Genomic DNA, 18,816 nt, shown 5'->3' with positions numbered 1-18,816 from the left:
AGTATAATGAGAGCAAAGTAATTAACTTTTCCTATTTGTATTGAAGGTTTTAACACACCTAAGGAAAATGGTACACATTCACCTTTAGAAGAACTTAGATATCTCACACTATCTTTTTTTAGTTTAAATACCATTTATTGGTGACTACTAAAATTCCTGGTATATAGACTTTTTCAGTGGTCATTGTTTGCCAAGAGAGATCAATTTAAATAATTCTTGCTTTCAGTGGGAAAACTGAATTATATCCTCTGTATCTGGTAATGTCTGAAGAAAGACATATATTTTTTTAAGAAAATCCAAGAGATATTTATGACATTCAAAATGACAGATTATAAAAGTTGCCATCCTTTATAATATATTTCACACAGACCTGCATGTCAAGCACAGTACTTGTAACTTACTCTGCTTTTCTTGGTTGTATTCTATCTACTTCTAAGCTAAATATTGAAGCTGAGTTGAAGACAAAAAGTAGCAGATGGGCCTTCTCAATCTATAAATTAGTATGTACTAGTATGCTTGCAAATTGCTTGGGTTAAATATTTTTGTTCTTAGCAACAGTAGAATTTACAGAAACCTGTATGGACATAGGTAAGGGCTTGTTTTCAGTATGTTGTGGGAAACTTGTGTCATGCTAGTGGAAAAGAGTCTGCTGGTAGGAAGTCCCCAAATGAGGAGTAGGAAATAATCTGCTGGTAGGAAGTCCCCAGATAAGGACTATTACAGGACATGGATAAGCATGGTGAAGAGTATCATAGTTCTCCAACAAATCCTGAAGAGTGTGTCTTGAACTGGCATAACCTATAAATCACTTCCTTGTTTCTTCCGTGTCTCACAGCTGAGCAGGTCACAGCTGATAAGACATTCTAGTGCCTGCATGATTCACTCTTCCTCCTGTCTCCTTGATTAACCCTTGATCTCTAAAGCAAGAAAAACCAGTGGGCACTGGTCATTTATGCAAACATCTCATCAGTGTTAGTTTAGGCGTATCTAGTCTACCAAGTGTAGTGTTAGTAAATAAAAATGTGTCTGCAAAAGGGAAATGCACCAATTTATTTTAAATTTAATTGAAATCTAATTTATAGTGTCGTGAGGCTTTGTGTAAGCACTATTTCAATTTGACAGCAGTGAGTTATCTTCAGTATAAACTGACTCTAATCTTTGGAGACTAATTGATATGAAGCAGTATCCACAGAGTTATTTGTATCAATTAGAAAACAATTAAAGGCAAACAGGGGAAAATTTCTCTTAGAATTGGTACCTATCAGTTTGAATTTCCTATTTGACTGAGTCTTGGCAATAGAAAAAATTGCCAATGCATAAAATCTGAAAAAATTAATGGAGATATGGAATCTACAGATAGTTCATTGCCCAGAGGACAAGACCACTCACCACTACTTTAGCCATAACAATAAAAGTTTTGATAAGAGAAAGAGTGATCTGAGGATGGATGCATCTGAGGAGGTGTGCAGTTATCAGCATGGAGATGAGGTCCTTGGCAATTCTATTTGACTTTATTTCCTCTATACAGAAATTGCCAGCAGGTTGTGGATCAGCAATCTCATTTTTGCAAAGTCATGAATGTTCCTTCTCTCCTCATCTGTTGTTAGGGTGGATATATCACAGGTGCAATGTACCGCAACATTTCTTTGCAGCACAACAAACCTGCGTGTCAAAAAACAGAAACAAAGATGAGCAAAGGTTTCTTGTTAGTTGTCTTAAATCTAGTAAAAAAGGCCCTAATTTAGAACTTTTTATGCATAGATGATTTTTTTTTCCAGAAATTCCACTCAAAAAAATCCAAAAACAAACCAGACATTATCTCTCCCAAATACCAAAATATCCATTCTACAGCACTGACTCAATATTACATTCTAGAAACCACATAAATTTACCATTTTAGGGCCTGTGCTTTATTGGTAGTTTGTAAGAATTTGTCATATTTTACCCAGGTGGAAATACTGCATTATATATACTGTGCATATTTTGTTCTTTTACATGCAACACTGCCTTTGGTAAAGGAAGCAAGTCCTCCTCTGCACCTTTCTGCCATCATTTTTCCTGGAGCCATCAATGTTGATGTGCTGACGGAACACTCACATCTCTGTTAATATTCCTGTTTCCTTGCCTCAGCCCAGTAAGTAAGTTGATTTCTTCAGGAATATAGTATTCATGCAGATGGTGTCTGGTAGAGCAAAGCATTTGAAGGGCAGGATGAAACATGTTTCTTGTCACTGGAGTGATTAAGGAGCAAGCTACAAAAAATGAAGGAGAAAGTCACTGTTGCATATTTATTCCCCATTAAATTGCCCATGGCATTTTATATGCTTTTTAATCAAGTTTAGCCCATGATATATTCAATATCAGGGTTAAATAACAGACATCTTGGAAGACTGTCTGACAGCTGGCATGGTCACAATCAATCTTACTTGACCTTACAACCCTTTTCTATTTTCAGGGTTGACTATTTGCCCTAAAATCACACCACCTGTATCAAGAAAAGGGTCTACTTAATGCACCACCCTCACCTCTTCAGTCCCTTCCTGGGTTTCTGTGCAGCTCCATGTGTCCCTAGACACATTCATAAGAAGGCCACTGTGGACAAAGATCAAAAAGCAGGTGTGTGGGAAGTGCCTCAGTGCTTCACCAGTGAGAAGACTGTTGGACCCATGTTCTCTCCAAAGAGAAGAGCCATGCAGTGAGTCAGATCTGCTGAGTACTCTTAGGCTATTACAGTAATGTCCTTTAGCCTACAGCTAAGAAAAAAAGAGTAAATGTAATGGCATAAGACTAATAGAAGTGTTGCCCTCTAAAATGATCAGGAGCGACAAGGAATCAGTGTGCTTTAGTGGGATCATAGCTGAGTAGTTGTGACTAGCTGTGCTTTACATGTAGCCAGACTCTAAATCTCACCTGATTCTTTCACATCTCCATCCCCAAGAGTGGTCTCCCACTCTTTCCAGCATCACAGATTCCAAAGTCTTCTGGTTGGCAGCCATATCTGTATTTTAGGTTTTCCATTATTCTTCCTGCCTGAGGAGAGAAGGCAAGTCAAAAAAATGCATTGAACTGATGAGAGAGGCAGAGGGAGAAAGCTGGTTCAGGGCCCAAGTATGACGGCTTTAATTCTAAGCTTTAGGTGGCTTCTATCAAGTATCTTTTTTCTTCTTTTCTTCAAATGGTGATTAACTTAAGTCTAACTGTCTACACAAACAGCTGGTTTAGCACCTCAGTTAATTATACAAGCTACATTCCAAATGATTTCTAAACAACTTAGTTTCACTGCAGTTTACTTAAATAGTCAAACCTATTTTGAGAGCATTGAGTAGTTATTTCTGCTACTGAATTTATGTCAAAAGTTTTAACAGTTCCAAATATATATTGAGTTTCCCAAGAGACCTAGACTTCAATAGCAACAAATAGTAGAAACCAAAGACTTTAGTTCCAACATGAAGAGCAAATAACAGGACTAAATCTCATATCTTTTTTCTACTCAAGCATTTAATGGAGAATTTAATTTAATTTAATGGAGAAAATGAAAACTTGAGGTTACTCTGTCATACATAACCTGATAGCCTAGCTCTCCACTACTTTATTCTTCATAGAGTCCTGAAGTAAAACAGAATTTAAGACTGTTAATGAAGTGTTCCTTGATTGAGATTTTTAGGTGGCCATGATTAAACATACTAAGATGTTTATGCAGCATTCACAATGTTGTGAACTGCATTTTTGAACCGTAAGATGGACATATGAAGCTGCATCTGCCTACCTTCTGTTCCAGGTGTGGAAAAGAAGTAGCTACAGATTCCTTTAACAAAAAGCTAAGGAGACAAATATTTCCAGATTTGGTGGTTGAAAAGAAGGGATAATAAATTTGCCAGTTAGGAGAATCCACCCAATGAAGTTGGTGCATTTTGGACTGCTGACAGATTTTCTGCACTAAGATTCTCATTAAGTAGAAAATACACCAAAAATTAAAAAGAAAAACAACAAAAAACAAAACAACAACAAAAAAAAACAAACAAAAAACCCTTAAAAAACAACAACAAACCAACCAGCCAACGAAACAACCTCCAAAAGCTTAGGTATTTTTTCTTCCAGCCATAACAATAGTTGCGAAATATTTGCTTCCACAGATCTGCTTGAAGGAATTTGTCCTTATGTGAGAAGTAACTATGTTAGTAATTAAGAGCATTTGCTATTTATAAAATAAAAAACTCATTTCATAAAAAAAAGTATTTATCCAGACCCAGGGCTGTCACATGATCACATGAATGATAACATATGCATGATCTCATGAATAAGTGCCCCATCCAAATTAACATTGAGGTTCCTGAACCCAGTCCTCCTTCTGACCTTCATGTGTCCTTGGCTCAGCCTCAGCTTGCAAAGGCAGAATATCATTGCTAATTATTTTAAAGCTTTTTCCAGCCTGGGGTTGGGAGAAATTTGATGTTATATTGTAGTCATTCCTCTTCTGTCTCTGATAAGCAGTGATAGAAGGATGTTGACATTTAAACATTATCTATGGGTAGCTAAGTTGGTGCTCACTGAGAAGGATGAGGAAAATTGTTCCTCAGAACATTTTTAGTTAAGGTTCCAAAAGTGCAAGCAGATGCCACTACATCTGTTACATCCTGTTCCCATGTTTGAGAGCATGTCTCCCACCACGTTAGCTGGAAATTTCATTCTGAGGCAAATAGAAACAAACATCGATATTTCCCCTTACCTCCCAAGTCTTTATGATCTGGTGAACAAAGAAATGACATTTAAAAGATACCAATATATTTTACAGCTTACTTACCAAATCTAAACTTTGCATGTGCTTACTATTAATATTCATGCATATGATGCAGAAGAAACTTATTTTTATAAATTTTGGGTGAATAGCTAAAAGTGTGTGTGCTAAAAACAATGTGAGACTAGAATCTAATGAAATATGCCTCTCCAATGTGAAAAACATACCCAATGTGAGAAACATATAGGACAAAATGGATTACGTACTCTATATGGCCATTTTCATGAAGAATTGCAAGAATTGCAAAGGAAACAAGTTGTAAGTGACTCAGTAGGGACCAGCATATTTTCATGATCCTGCTTACAATTATAGAGTACTTATAGGTCATTCATAACAAAAAAATGTAATGTGCTTTTTGTTAGACCTTTTGTAAAAGTAATTCAATCATTTGCATATATGTATTTTTTAGCTAGTTGAATTAGTTTTGTTGGCTTTGAAATATTTCTGTATGTCTATAAATAGCATTGTTCTCAACATCACATGCTAAGGACATATAGAATTAGGGTCTAAGGTCTGTGAATCATAATTTAATCATGATTTAAAATAATATTCAAGTCCTGTTGCTGATTTTGGTTTGCCAAACCAATAATTTTCAATGGCTGCACAAGTTCCTTTTTTTTTTTTTTACTTTTGTAGCATTTATACTACAGTAAATCCCAATGGAATTAACTGTTGAAGCCAATGGAATAAAATAAGTACAGTGTTTACAGACAGTTATTTAAGGGTTAAATATCAGGGAATCTGTTGTTAAAGTCCCCAAGAAGCTCTGTGAAGTCAGCCAAATGTTAAAGGAGAGCTGGAGGAAAGGTACACTCAGTTCACAGTCACCCACTGAAAAATTTACCTGTTAAACTCCTATACAGATGGAGAAAGGTAACTCCAGACATGCCTTAAAGGAAAGGTTCAGGAGAAATTACAGTCAGCACCACCTTTCAGAATCAGGCTGTGGGTTCCAACCAGACAGAGCACCCATCTTGGAGATCCTCCTGAGCTTGTTAATTAGCTGGCTGTAGGTAGCTTTCCATCAAACTGGGTTCCTGCAGACAGCCCCATTTATCCTGCAACCTGATACATACCAAAAAGTCACTGAAGAGGGTAGTTGTCTCAAATCCTGATACATAAAAGTTTTCCTTAGCAGGACAGTTATAGAAGTTCCAAAAATGCAAACAGATGCATGACTCAGAATTGAGTATGATTATGGATCTTTTCCAATAGGCAAATTGGATGTGGCCATCCGGTTTGGAAGGCTAAGGTAATTTTATGTTATGAACATTTGCTGTACTCTTCCAGTTGACTTCAATGCCACAGAGCTGTCCTGAGCTTGATTAAATTACTAATTTAAGACATAGAAAAAGAATATATTGTATTTAGGGCTTACTGTGTTAATGCACAATGTTTAGTATTAGTTTTTCTTTTTGACAGAATCAAGCCTTAATAAAGATCTCTAGTGCATAAAGTCTCTCTTTTCAGGTTTCGCTTCAGAAAAGTCATACTAAGAGTTTATTTTGTTGCTTTCCCCATCCATTATAAGGGACATTTTTAATTGACTTGGCAACACAATTAAGAAAAAGAATTCCTGCCAGTGGGGCACACAGCAATGTATTTTGTTTGACTGGGGTATTTTTTAAAGCAATTCAAAGCAGAAAGTACTAAAGTTCTCCTTTCTTTTTCATTAGGAGGAAGGAACAATTTTTTAAAAAGTTGTCTTAGTTGTCATTAGTGACAATTCTGACCTTGAAGTCAATGTCTTCCATAAGATTCTTTTGTGCTTTCTTTTCCCTAGACCATGTGACCACTTCTTTAGACTGTACTTCTTTTTAATTGACTTGCTAAGCTTTTCTCCAAAAGATTTTTTTTCCCTTCTCCATTTCTTTTGAAATTTAGAGAAGGCAATTTCAACTTACTTCAATCTGTTATAGATTTTGGAAATATTCCAGAGGCAAATATAGGACTAAAGCAAACTGGCAAAATCAGTTATTTTAAAGTTTTAGCTTTTAGTTTAGACAATTTTGACAATAATGCTGAAAGGATGCTGCAAAATGTCACAGTCTGGTCAGGAAACTGCAGTATAATGTGTGGTGAATAAATAACACACCAAGTTAGACACTGATAAAAGAGTTCTGGGCAAAATAACACCCTCAAAATGTTTTCAAATTGTTATACCCCAATTTCTGGTCCCACTTACATCAAACTAAGTCTGCAGCAATTTCACTGACAACATCAAGACTGGATTCTTTATTCCCATAAACAATTTTTTCATGGAAGGTGAGCCTCATTGGAGTTATTTCAGCAAGAAATAGAGATAGCTCAAGCTTTAAGTGAAGGAAAGAAGCACAGGGATCATAATGTCTGCATTTCACCTAAACAGTGGGTGCATGGCACAGACTGTTGGCCCATTTTCCTTTGCAGCAACCAGCAGCATTCCCTGGTCTGGGTTCCCTGTGGGAATCATATGAAAAGGAATGGGGCTGAGGAAGTGGGCTGAGACATTTTGACATCCTCTGATACTGATATATGTACTAGTACATACATTTACTGGTGCTTTAGAATATGTAATTCATCAGCTGAGACTAAACACTTTTCATATATCATGCATGAAAATAAAAGGACTGGTAGATGAGAAGCTCAACACAACCCTGCAATGTGCCCTTGCAGCCCAGAAAGTCATCTGTGTCTTGGGCTTCATCAAAAGAAATGGTTCCAGCAGGGCAAGGGAAGTGATTCTCTCCTTCTACTCTGCTCTCCTGGAGTGATGCATCCAGCCCTGGAGTCCCCAGCATAAGGATATGGAACTGCTGGAGCAGATACAAAAGGCCACAAAGATGATCAGAGGGCCGGAGTGCCCCTTCTATGAAGGCAGGCTGAGAGAGCTGGGGTTGTTCAGCCTGGAAAAACCTCCAGGGAGACCTTATAATATCATTCCAGTACCTAAAGGAAGCCTACAAGAGAGCTGGAGAGGGACTTTTTACAAGAGCATGTAGTGATGAGAGAAGAGTGAAAGACTTCAAGCTGAAAGGCATTATGTTTAGTCAGACATTGCAAAGAAATTCTTTACTACAAAGGTGGTGAGGCACTGTGACAGGCTGCCCAGAGAAGTGGTGGATGCCCTATCCCTGGAAGTGTTCAGAACCACATTGGATGATGGGACTTTGAGCAGCCTGGTATAGTGGAAGATGTTACTGCCCATGCAGGGAGCTTGAAACTAGATGATCTTTAGTAACCCTTCCAGCCTAAAATTTTCTGTGATTCTATGACTGTGATTCATGTACAGTCCTTAATTCTGAGGATGTAGCACTGATCACTACATTTTCTGCAACTTGCATCATTGCAGTTCTCTGACAGTGTAATACTTTCCAGCTTCATGAGCTGATGTTTTGCAGCTATAAAGCAGGTGCAATATTCTCCATCACCCAGCTGTTGACTGACACAACAAGTGTGTACAGACAGTCCCATGTCTGTCTTTCCAGAAGGGAGACCAGCTACCCTTCAAAGATAATATTCAAAGAGTGTCCTATGGAGTAGTATTTGAGATAATTACCTAAAATTATATTTTAACGGACTTTCTGTGAAGGAAGTTAGGGTAGCATTCCAGTTTACCTGCATGTTTCCCAAAAGATATTTTACTCCTTACCTGTGACTTTTCTTTGAATTTCTTCAAGCACCACCTTCCCATGAAACAAAACCCTAGGCCTCTTAAGAATTCTCTGTTCCTTAAGGCATGAATGTGCTCAAATATGTACCTGGACATTTGTAAAGCCATGAAAATAGAAATAAACTGGTTTGCATTAATCCCAGATGGAATGTTACTTGTCATGAGAACAGAGATTTGTCAAAAGTAAACCTTGAACCCACAAGATAAATTACTGAATATCCTTAACCAGTCAATTCCATACCAGAACTATGTCTTTACTTTGTAATAAACCTAATGTGATCATTCTTTAATCCCTTTCTTAAGGTGCACATAAAATACTTAGTCTGAGCTGGTGGGTTTCTTACTTATGTTTTGCAATAATAATAGTAAATGCAGCTTCTTTTTTTTTTTCTGTGCTTGTCTCCTAAAAGGTTCCCTATCACTACACACTTTATTTTCAGAAGATGAAGCATTTGATTTACACTAGCTGAGGAAGCCACCCTAAGCCTAACACTTTTCAACATATAGGATAAACCTGCATTTAAATTACTAAGAAACAAAAAACTCCAATAGCATAAAGTGCAGATGGTAAAAAATAGTAGAGGAGAAAATTTCTATCTTTGAGGAAGGCAGTAAATGTTGTTTTCTTGCCTTGTCTCCTCATTGTTCACAATCTCCGAGTTTGCTGTCTGTTGTCTTTCACAGGGCATGAGCTTGGCAGAGCCCAAATGCCACAGATCCCTATTTTTTTGCCAGCAGGAGAACTCTTGTGTCTCTGGGTGGATCTCTAGAAAAATTGCCTTTTATTATATTTTGATTCAGCTGGCTCTGTGATGGACTTCTGCTGCAATTGTTTGAGCAGTTTTCAATGAAGATGGCATAAGGAATAAATGTTCACTGATTCTCTTGGGAAAGAAAAGAATGCATCTGCCTGTTAAATCTCTCGGAGTTTAATTCAAAAGAGTCAAATGATCTGCCCAAGAGTATGCACTTCATTCTCAGAATTTAAAATACGTTGTCCCTTAGGTTGCTCAGGTTATGTATTTAGTTTTGCTTATTGTTCATTATTGACTCTCCACCATCCTAAATGAACTCCTGAAGTTGGTGCAATATAATAACTCATTTTCTATTCCTGGTGAGTGGTTTGAACAGCCTATGCATAGATTAGCCTTCCAACATCATTGGGATTCAGCTTGAAATGAACTCAGCTACATAGGGCTAAGAGATCCTGTTGGATTATTTTGGGTGACTTCAGCTTTCACATGGCCATTTGATTAGCTCAAGCAGCACCAATGCTTTCCTATTTGATTTGTGCCTTGGCATTTTAATAGAAAAATGAGGCAAATCCTTGACTAATCCTTAACTGGCACAGCCCCTTTGATTTTAGTAAAACAATTATACAGTGAAAAGTTTTCCAGCACTTGAAACTTTCCCTACCATGAAACTGCCTGTGCAGCTCCAAATTGCATTTTCTCAGTGTAATAGTGTTCCAGTCTAGTGGATTTGAAAAAAGTAAGTACTATTCTAGTGCTAAGCATGGAACTAATTTTTCAAGATGTTGTTTTTGTTTTGTTTTGTTTTTTTTTTTTTTTTTTTTTTTAATGAATGTCTATTTGGTTGTTAAGTGTTACAACTACCTCTTCAACTTCTTGCTGGAATGGGCACAATTAATAGGCTTGCCAGATATTTAGAGCTAGAAAAAATACCATTTTGTACTCAAAGTAAAACACTGTTACCAGTGGCAACCTCATTGCTTGTTTTAGCAGACAGACCAAGTGCTGAAGGAGCACTGGGACAAATCCACTTTCCTCAACATGGGAGAGGACTCCTTTGTCAGGACAATGTAGGAAGGATGCTTAAGCTATACTTGCTTTGTGTAAAATTTCAGAGCCACAGTTTCTAACATGGGTTATTCTATAGTAAATTTCTTTTAGAGCAAGCCAGAAATAACCAGAACAAAGCCGGATAATAGCTGCTGTCATCTGCTTTCATGTCTCCAATGGGAACTAAATTCACTAAAATGAACTGTAAGAAATAGCGGGGGTGGCTCTGTTCCTTTTCACCTGAGCCTGAATATCTGCCTTCATGCTTCAGCTGGGTTCAGGCAAATTAGCTCATTGAGGGCAACAGCCATCTTGTCTTCTGACTACTGAGGAAAAAAATTAAATCTTTTTGTTTAATGAAAACTGCAGAGGCTGTTCCCTGCTAAAACAATTCTGTGGGGACTAAAGGACTGAGAAATAGCTAAGAATTAATAAGAGGTAGGCATTGTCCAGTAGAGATCTTTTTGTCCCCAAAATGACTCTGACATCAACTCAGAAGAAGGAAATGCAGGATATCCTGAGTACAGCCCTTTGGGTTCACCCAGATGTTAGCACAGGGGATAAACCACACTGGATGGAGATGCCTGTGTTCATCCCACGTACATTAGTGCAAGCAATGGAAACATGGAAAACAGCCAGACTGTGAGCTGAGAGCCAGACTGAGACATCCCAAGGGATGGGACAGCAACATTAGGCTGGGGGTCCACAGCACCAGCAGCACCCTCTGAACTGGCCAGTAGCCAAACACTTGAGCAGGAGGCTTTAGGTGTCAGGTACTGAGCATCACCTGAAGCCAAGGAGAAGCCAGGCACTGCAGCTGCAGCAGGGATCATAGGGACAGGAGCTGGAACAGAGAGCAGTGAGCCCTGGGAAGTCAGAGAGTCACCACAGTCATCACGCATCTGCCCAGCCTGTCATGGACTTGGACTTTGCTGCCAGCACAGACTGCCATGGGAAATCGTGCTTGGGCTCAAGAGACTAATGGCTCCTGGAGACCTGAAACTGCTGGAGCTGCTTCTCCCTCAACGCTCACTGCAGGCACAGTAATCCTGAGTAGCCCCTGGTGTCCGCAGGACTTCAGCACCTGCTTGCGCTACATGCATCCAGGCAGAATTGCTTGATGATTACTGCCATTATGCTCCTTCCATCTTGGTTTGACATGTGGGCCAAAATCTAGGCACACTTCCTGCAGCACATCATTCCATATATGTATTTTTTTCCTTTGTTCTTTGCCACTGGAAAGAATGGCAAGTTTCTCTTCAACAGAATTTTGCATTATTGTTGCACTCTCCTTACAATTGTCTGTATTTATTGTTTGTGTTTAATCTTTCCTCTGCTGTGTCTTAGAAACACATGCTTGAGAGGTCATCATTTACTCAAGACAATGACAAAATATTTTATTATGTTTTATTTTAGAATTATAGTGAGGAAATTATGCCTCAGTCCACAGGGTTTAGAAGCTCATAAAACATGGATTATTTAGAGCAGTAGTTGACATGGCAAATTATTTACCTCTGAAGGCTCCAGAATGGATAAGGGATTGTTTTTATCAGTTTAGAGTAGGATGGCATCAATCAATGGGAAAAACTCACTTCATTGATGAGCAATTACTTAGCAGGTCTTTTACTAAAAGACAAAAAGTTACAGGGCGTGTGAGAAAAAATAATAGCAAATTTCTTCTCAGTGAGAAGCTTATTTGTATTGTAAACATTTCAAGCAAAATAAAGCATAGATAGGATGCCGATGTAGACTCACCTGTCATGGGACTAGCTACCCTTGTCAGAGACAGCTGACCATCAAATACTGAACCACAAAATAACCAGGTTCAAAGTCTTTTTTACATGTTCTGTACTTTCTCCAACCACAGGCTGTTTGGGATTTGTACAAAAGAGGGACATTCACACAAAGAGTTTGCTAGTATTGTATATTCCTCTGCTTGCAGACATTGCTCAACCTGCAAACTTGATTTTGAATAAATTATTCTGAAGTAATCAGCTGCATGCAATCAAGAATGAATCACTGGTTGCATATCTAATTTTCCTGTCATAGTTTGTCTTGGATTATAGATAATCCAAAGATTGAGATACAGTCACATTTCCACCTCAACAGAAGTAAAGAGCACTTCACTGCATAACACAAGGGAGAAAAATCCTCTTATTTTTGTGGAAATTTCACTTATAGTGTGAAAAAAGACTCATGATACTTCTCACTCTATGCCTCTACTACAGGGGAGAATTTTTAAATCCAGGAGGAGATTATTTTAAAACAAATAAAAGAAGGAGTTTTTATACGGTGGTTAGAAAAAAAAAAGAAGAGAATGATTGACAAAATGAAATGAGGAAACGGAAGCAAGAGAAATTAGAATTTGGAAAATATTTTTCTCAAAGAGCATGATTAAATACTGGAGCATATTGCCCAGAGATGTTATAGAGTCTCCAGTTTTAGAGGTTTCCAGAGCTGAGGTGGACAAGGGCCCAGAAACCTGCTCTAACATTAAAGTTAACCATAAAATGCCCTGGAAGTTGGACTAGGTGACCTCTAGAAATCCAACCAACCTGCAATAGTTGATGACATTACTGGATGTTTTTGCTCAAAGGGGTTGAGGAATACAGATCATATCAGGAAATTCAAATAGGAATTAGACAACTCCATTGACAATGTGCCCATAAACAAATAACAAAGATAGAGGATATGCCCTCCAACACCCCCAATGATAGGGATGAACAAAAAAAGAAATGGATTACAATATCCTCATGATGTCTCTCTAAGTAGCATCTCCTGTTGACATAGCCAAGAGGAAAATACTTGGCAAATGAACACTTGGTCCGATCCACAGGACATATCATTTTATCATTAATTCTTCTTACCTATTGGTCAGATACAGCACTACTGCTTCTGTGTCTCTGTTACATTTCCTGAATCCAGGATTTGAATTATGAATTGTGTTCAGTGCAGATGATGTGAGCATGGAGATACAGACGTTGGCATTCTGGAATTTACTGGGGGACAACTGAGCTCTGTATTTTGGTATTAAGCTAGTTTCTGATTTGCTAAGAGAATAGTTTTTGGTCGCACTTCAGAAAACATCAGTGCTATGCCTCAGAAATCAAGATCAAACCCAGCATATGTTTTAAACTTTAAAAAAAGGGGTTTTTTGTTCTTTGATAGGTTGAGAAAAAATCAAATTAAAATCTTAGGTAGCAGGCAAGTACCTAAAAGCATATCTCAGCATATATCTACTAAGAGAAGCCTGTAATCAAATGCTTGTATTTAAACTGGTAGTGGTAGTGGTAGTCAAGTTGGCTGAACTATTCACCAGGCCTGAAATGCTCTCCTTGAGAAGCATTCTTATTTGAGCTGAGATCTAAAGCCTTCATTCTGTGAAGGAGTTTGGTCATACCCAGGTTCCTCCCACCCTGCTGGAGACGTTGTGGTTATCCAAGCTATGAATGCCTCTGGAACTTCTGCTAGGCTGGCATGCAATCTCAGTCTCTCTGGAGCAGTCCCATCTGTCTACAGCATAATGACTCACACATTGCTCCTTAGTAAAGGGGAGAGAAAGTCAACACTCTAGGAATCTGCAATCCCCTTTGGTCATCCACTATGCCAGAGCCTTGACAACAGCTTTCATTACTGTGCTCTAGTTTTAATGGATTATCCTTTTTATTGCTGGGTGCAGTAGCAGTTCACAGAAATAAACCCAAATTATTCATTATATTAAAAAATTCCCTAATCTTCATTAATGTTGATCTCTTTAGTGTTATTTATTGAATGATAAAATTACCATTAGCAGATGGCAACTGAAGTATATAAAATACAAATGCTTACAATATCAAGGAAGCATATCTTACCGACAAAATGTAATTTAAGTGCACATCATGATTGATCTTTTTTTTGTGCAGAGAATGGAAAATAATGGGGATGCTGCTCTTAGAATAATTAATCTATTTATTCAACAAAACTAGCTGATGTCACTAGTTAGGTTAGCAACATGGAAAGATTGTGGGCATATAGGCTGCTGTTAAAATGAATTTTATTGCTCTATTAATAGAACTTTTTCCTTGTGATTCTAAATTTTAATGGTACAACACCCAAAGCACAAGGTATATTAGAAAATAGGGTTGTAATTGTTTCCCAGTCTTACTCAGAAACCTCAATACTGTTTTACAGATGAGACTCAGAGACTCAGATGAGACACAGATGAGACTGAGATACAGATTCTAAATACCTGAATAATACAGAAAATGTTTTTCTCTGGTCCCAGGGTCCTCCACATTCCCCATGCAGTTTGTTTGAACTTGTACACCAAATTCCCATTGATTTCAGTGGACTTAGACAAGTATCAAATATTCAGAGCTGTAGCCTTTGCAGACTATAATATAAAGTTATTGGGAATCATACAGAGTATCCCCATTGTCTCATTTCCTGATTCAGCAGGATTAGTTCTTCCTTTATGCATCTAATTCAGCAGAAGCCATCTGAAAAGGCCTGAAAACATCAGGGTAACTGCACAGTGGGGATCCCCCCAAGCACACATTCTTTCTTAATGTACCTGTGAGTGGAAAGGCTCCCTCATTACAGAGACAAATGAAAAGTGCCTTCTTTGGTGGGAGTAGCAGTAGCAAAACCAATTGCATTTGCTGCATTCTTAATTTCCTTTCTAATCAGCCCATGATACTACAGCCTTTGCAAACCACAAAGCCAGCTGACATAGGGCACAGAATTATTCCTACTTGCATGAATAGAAATTTCTGATGCAGCCTGGATGTTCCAATCTTGAATTTGCTTAGTTGCACATTGTTTGTGACGAATGAGAGAGCAACAATAGTGAGGAGATGGGGTGTAAATGTTATGATAGATTTACTGGACTCTTTGCTCCATCTGCATATTGCATGTCCATTGAAATGAAGGTGTAGGTGAGGAAGGAAAGGGTTTAGTCACATAGCAGGACAGAAAGAAGAATCAAAACAAATGTTTTCTAGAAAAAAATATAGTTTTTCTGTGTATGGGGAATTTGTACAGTTTTAATGTCAGAGAGTTTTAAGATCAGACATGGATCCCTCTACTTGGTGGATTTAATTTACATTTAAAAATTAAAAATCCTACTGCGATTGAACTGTTTTCAAAGTATAAACTATGGCTTCATGTGGCTGTGAGTAGACATGCCTGGCTGCTGACCATTTCCTTCCAGCTCTCCAGCTCTCAGCCAGTGTGGATTGAAACATTTGAGTTCCAGGTCATAGCCCAGAGGCCACAGAATATAGAAAAGACAGGCAACATTGATTTTTTTTCTCAGTAAATGTATATGAGCAGAAAAGGACTATCAACTGTGGAGCAGTATAATTTCTGCTTTCCCCTCAAAGTCATAAATTTGTGACTTGAGCTGCTGGAGAACCAGGGAAGGGTTTTTTGTGCTAGATTGCTATAGAAAAGACAGTTGAAAACTAGACTGAGGCTTGGTTCTTATGGAGAGTCATATTAACAATAAGGTAATTCTTGAGTAAGGAATTATAAGTATTTAATTACAGTTCTACAGATTTTGTTTTATAGCATAGAACAGTAGCTTTGTTTGCACTAGTTAAACAATAATTAAATTTGACATAAGTCAATTAACTCCCTTCTGTCCATTTAGCTGCAACTTCTTTCACTTTAAACCAGTTGCTATTCATGCTATTTTTTTTTAACTGAGCAAAAACCACTCTTCTCTCTCAGCAGTTTTTACAGCTGTACCATACCTACAGGTAGGTAGGAACAGTAGGTTGCAGGAAACTCTCTGGTTTCACTGGTTTCACTGGCTGTGTCTGCCCTCCAGTTTCTGTTGAATAAATATGCATACTTTACAAAGATTTGCTATTAGATCCCTGGCAAGGAGGCTCCTGAATGACTGAGCGTTCCATCCAGCTGCTTAGGAGGAATAAAGGGTGGTACCCGACTCCAAAGTTTAAGGATTGAGCAACCACAGAGGAGCAAGGCACAGTCTACTGCAAAAGTGTGAGGGCCTAAAAAATGCAAAATCTAAGTACTGTGCCAAGAAAAATAGCATGAAACTGTAGCTTTTAAGGGCTTTGGTGACATGACATTACTGGGGCCAATAGTGTAATTTTGCTCTCTGCCTACTGCACAACATTAAAAAGAAAACCAAGTGGTAGATACTGTGTTAGGTAAAGCTTTGTGAGATCATTCACTTCCTGAAAGAAGTGAAATTAAAACCAGATTCTAACAGCTAATCATCATTCTGAACTGTACCATGGAGTCCTCAGAGTGGGACCAGGTCCCCAAAGAACATCAAAAATGGTATTTCTGAAGTTGCTGTCAAAGATCTAGGGTATTATAAAAATGCACAGGTCAGACATTAGCTTTATTAACTATGATTATAGTGAGCAAACATTCAGCCAGTATCTCCCTCCATGTTTGCCTCTTCTGTGCAAAGTGATTGCAGAGACCCAGCCTATGTACAGTTCAAGGAAAAATTAAAAACCTATAAATTAAAAAAAAAAAGAAAAATTAAAGGAAATACAATACTTTCAATATAAAAAACCCAAGTACCCATCCTGGGGAAGGTTGGACTCATTTAGTATCTTACTAACAAATAGAAGAAGAAATCAAAGAGTAAATACTGTGAAAATATGGAGAGTGGAGCCTATAGGAGTGGCACAGCCCCTATTGTCTTTACTCAACATGAGGAAAATTGTCACAAAATGCTAGTATTTAGTAATCAGGAATGTTCTTTTATTTAGGACAAACTTCTTAGCCAGATCAAAATTTTATTTAATAATAATATAATAATAATAATAATAATAATAATAATAATAATAATAATAATAATAATAGTAATAGTAGTAGTAGTAGTAGTAGTAGTAGTAGTAGTAGTAGTAGTAATAGTAGTACCACCATCTCAGTGTGACTGAATGTGGACTGGCAGAAAAAGCTCTAATGCCACCAAAAGTATTGCAGAGGGCATCTTGGTCAAATCCTAAGTTACAGACATCTTTTCCTGTTTAGGATAATTTTATAGCTGTGTGACTTGTCCTATGACAAGTCAAGGTGAAGGGACACTGGGGATACTAGAGGCTCAGAGAAGGGAACAAAGTCAAGCCCCATTCCTGATGATGATGCTCTCACTCATGCTCACCTACTCAGTGACAACTCTTTGGTACTAGGTATTCACTTCTTTCCCTCACCCCTCATTGTCTGGGTATTTTCACACTATTAATGATGCTCCAAAATTAATTCAGGCAGCTGACTGACATTTGTCATATACTATTCATTTTTCTCCACCCCAAAACAGTTATGTGCTGTATTTTGTGTGATATATACTGCTATGTTGATTTGATTCGGGTTTCTTTATTTATGCTGAAAAATATCTATATCGGAGAAGTAAGGCTGAAGAAATGCAAAACTTAAGGCTAAGGGTCGTCATGTCTTGGAAGAGTTCCTTCCACAGTTTTTGGACACCATGGCCATGACAGAGTGTGGGAGACTTGTCCTCCAGTGTCCCCTTGTTTAAACGCTGGGGGTAATTTTCTAGCCCCTCACCTCTTCTGAATGTGGTGCTTGGCTGGCAGTGGGCAGTGGGGCTGTGCAGAGGTGCTCTGTAAGAGCTCCCTGAAATGACACATCTGGCAGGTCTCATTCAAGCTCTGATGAAGGGTGAGGGACAGGGCTGAGCCAAAACACAGGCTTTTTGTACTAGTGCAGAGTGTGGGAATCAGATATTTTATGGTACAAGAATTGGAGATTGAATGAAATCATACTTAAATCCCCAAAGTCACTCAAATCAATTTTCTAGTCCTCTCTGGCCTATGTTTCTTTATTTAAGGACAGTCTCACTTCTACATGAAATTGGTTTGCAAGCTATATATCAGCAGTAAGCGAGGGAATATTCTGAATAAAATCTCTAAGATTTTGAAGGCTAGGATATAATGATTCTTCTAGTCAAAATGAGAAATCTGTATCTTGTATTGCAAAACTGACTTTCCATTGTATTCCTTGAGGGGGAGCTCCAGTTAATGAAAATGATGCAAGGTGAAATACACTGAAAGGAAAACCCCAACTCTACAAAGTAAAATAATATTTTCTAAAGATGCTAATAGGCCAATTGAAGGAATGAATCTCTCACTCATTTTTAACAGGTTTAATTTTCTAGCTGATACACTGCTTTTCCAGCTGTTCCCCTTCAATGAGTACACAGTAAAGATTTGTAACCAAAATTTCCGTGCCATCTTCAGGGGAACACAATATTCTCCTGTATCTGCAGCTCATGCTCCTTGTATCCACAGAATTTCTCAGCCTCTCCGAGCCCAGAGTGCATGTACTACTTTTCAGTGGGTTCTCAGCCACTATCTGAGGAATAATAGTTTTCACTAAGTTAAATGTTAAAAAAAAAAGAATTATTGCACACAAAGAGAAATGAATACATTTTTTTTATATTTTAGGATGAGTTCTTCATCCGTGCCTTTGAGAAAAAGGTAAAAAAGTGCTACAAATTCTGTATGGAGTACTAACCCCAGTCATTTTGAATGTAGAATGAACTGCATTTTAAACTGCAGGTTCAGAGGTTCTCATAG

Source organism: Ammospiza caudacuta, chromosome 3 (genome assembly GCF_027887145.1).
Source record: "Ammospiza caudacuta isolate bAmmCau1 chromosome 3, bAmmCau1.pri, whole genome shotgun sequence".
NCBI classification, from domain to species: Eukaryota; Metazoa; Chordata; class Aves; order Passeriformes; family Passerellidae; genus Ammospiza; species Ammospiza caudacuta.
Note: the sequence above shows the minus strand (reverse complement) of the source record.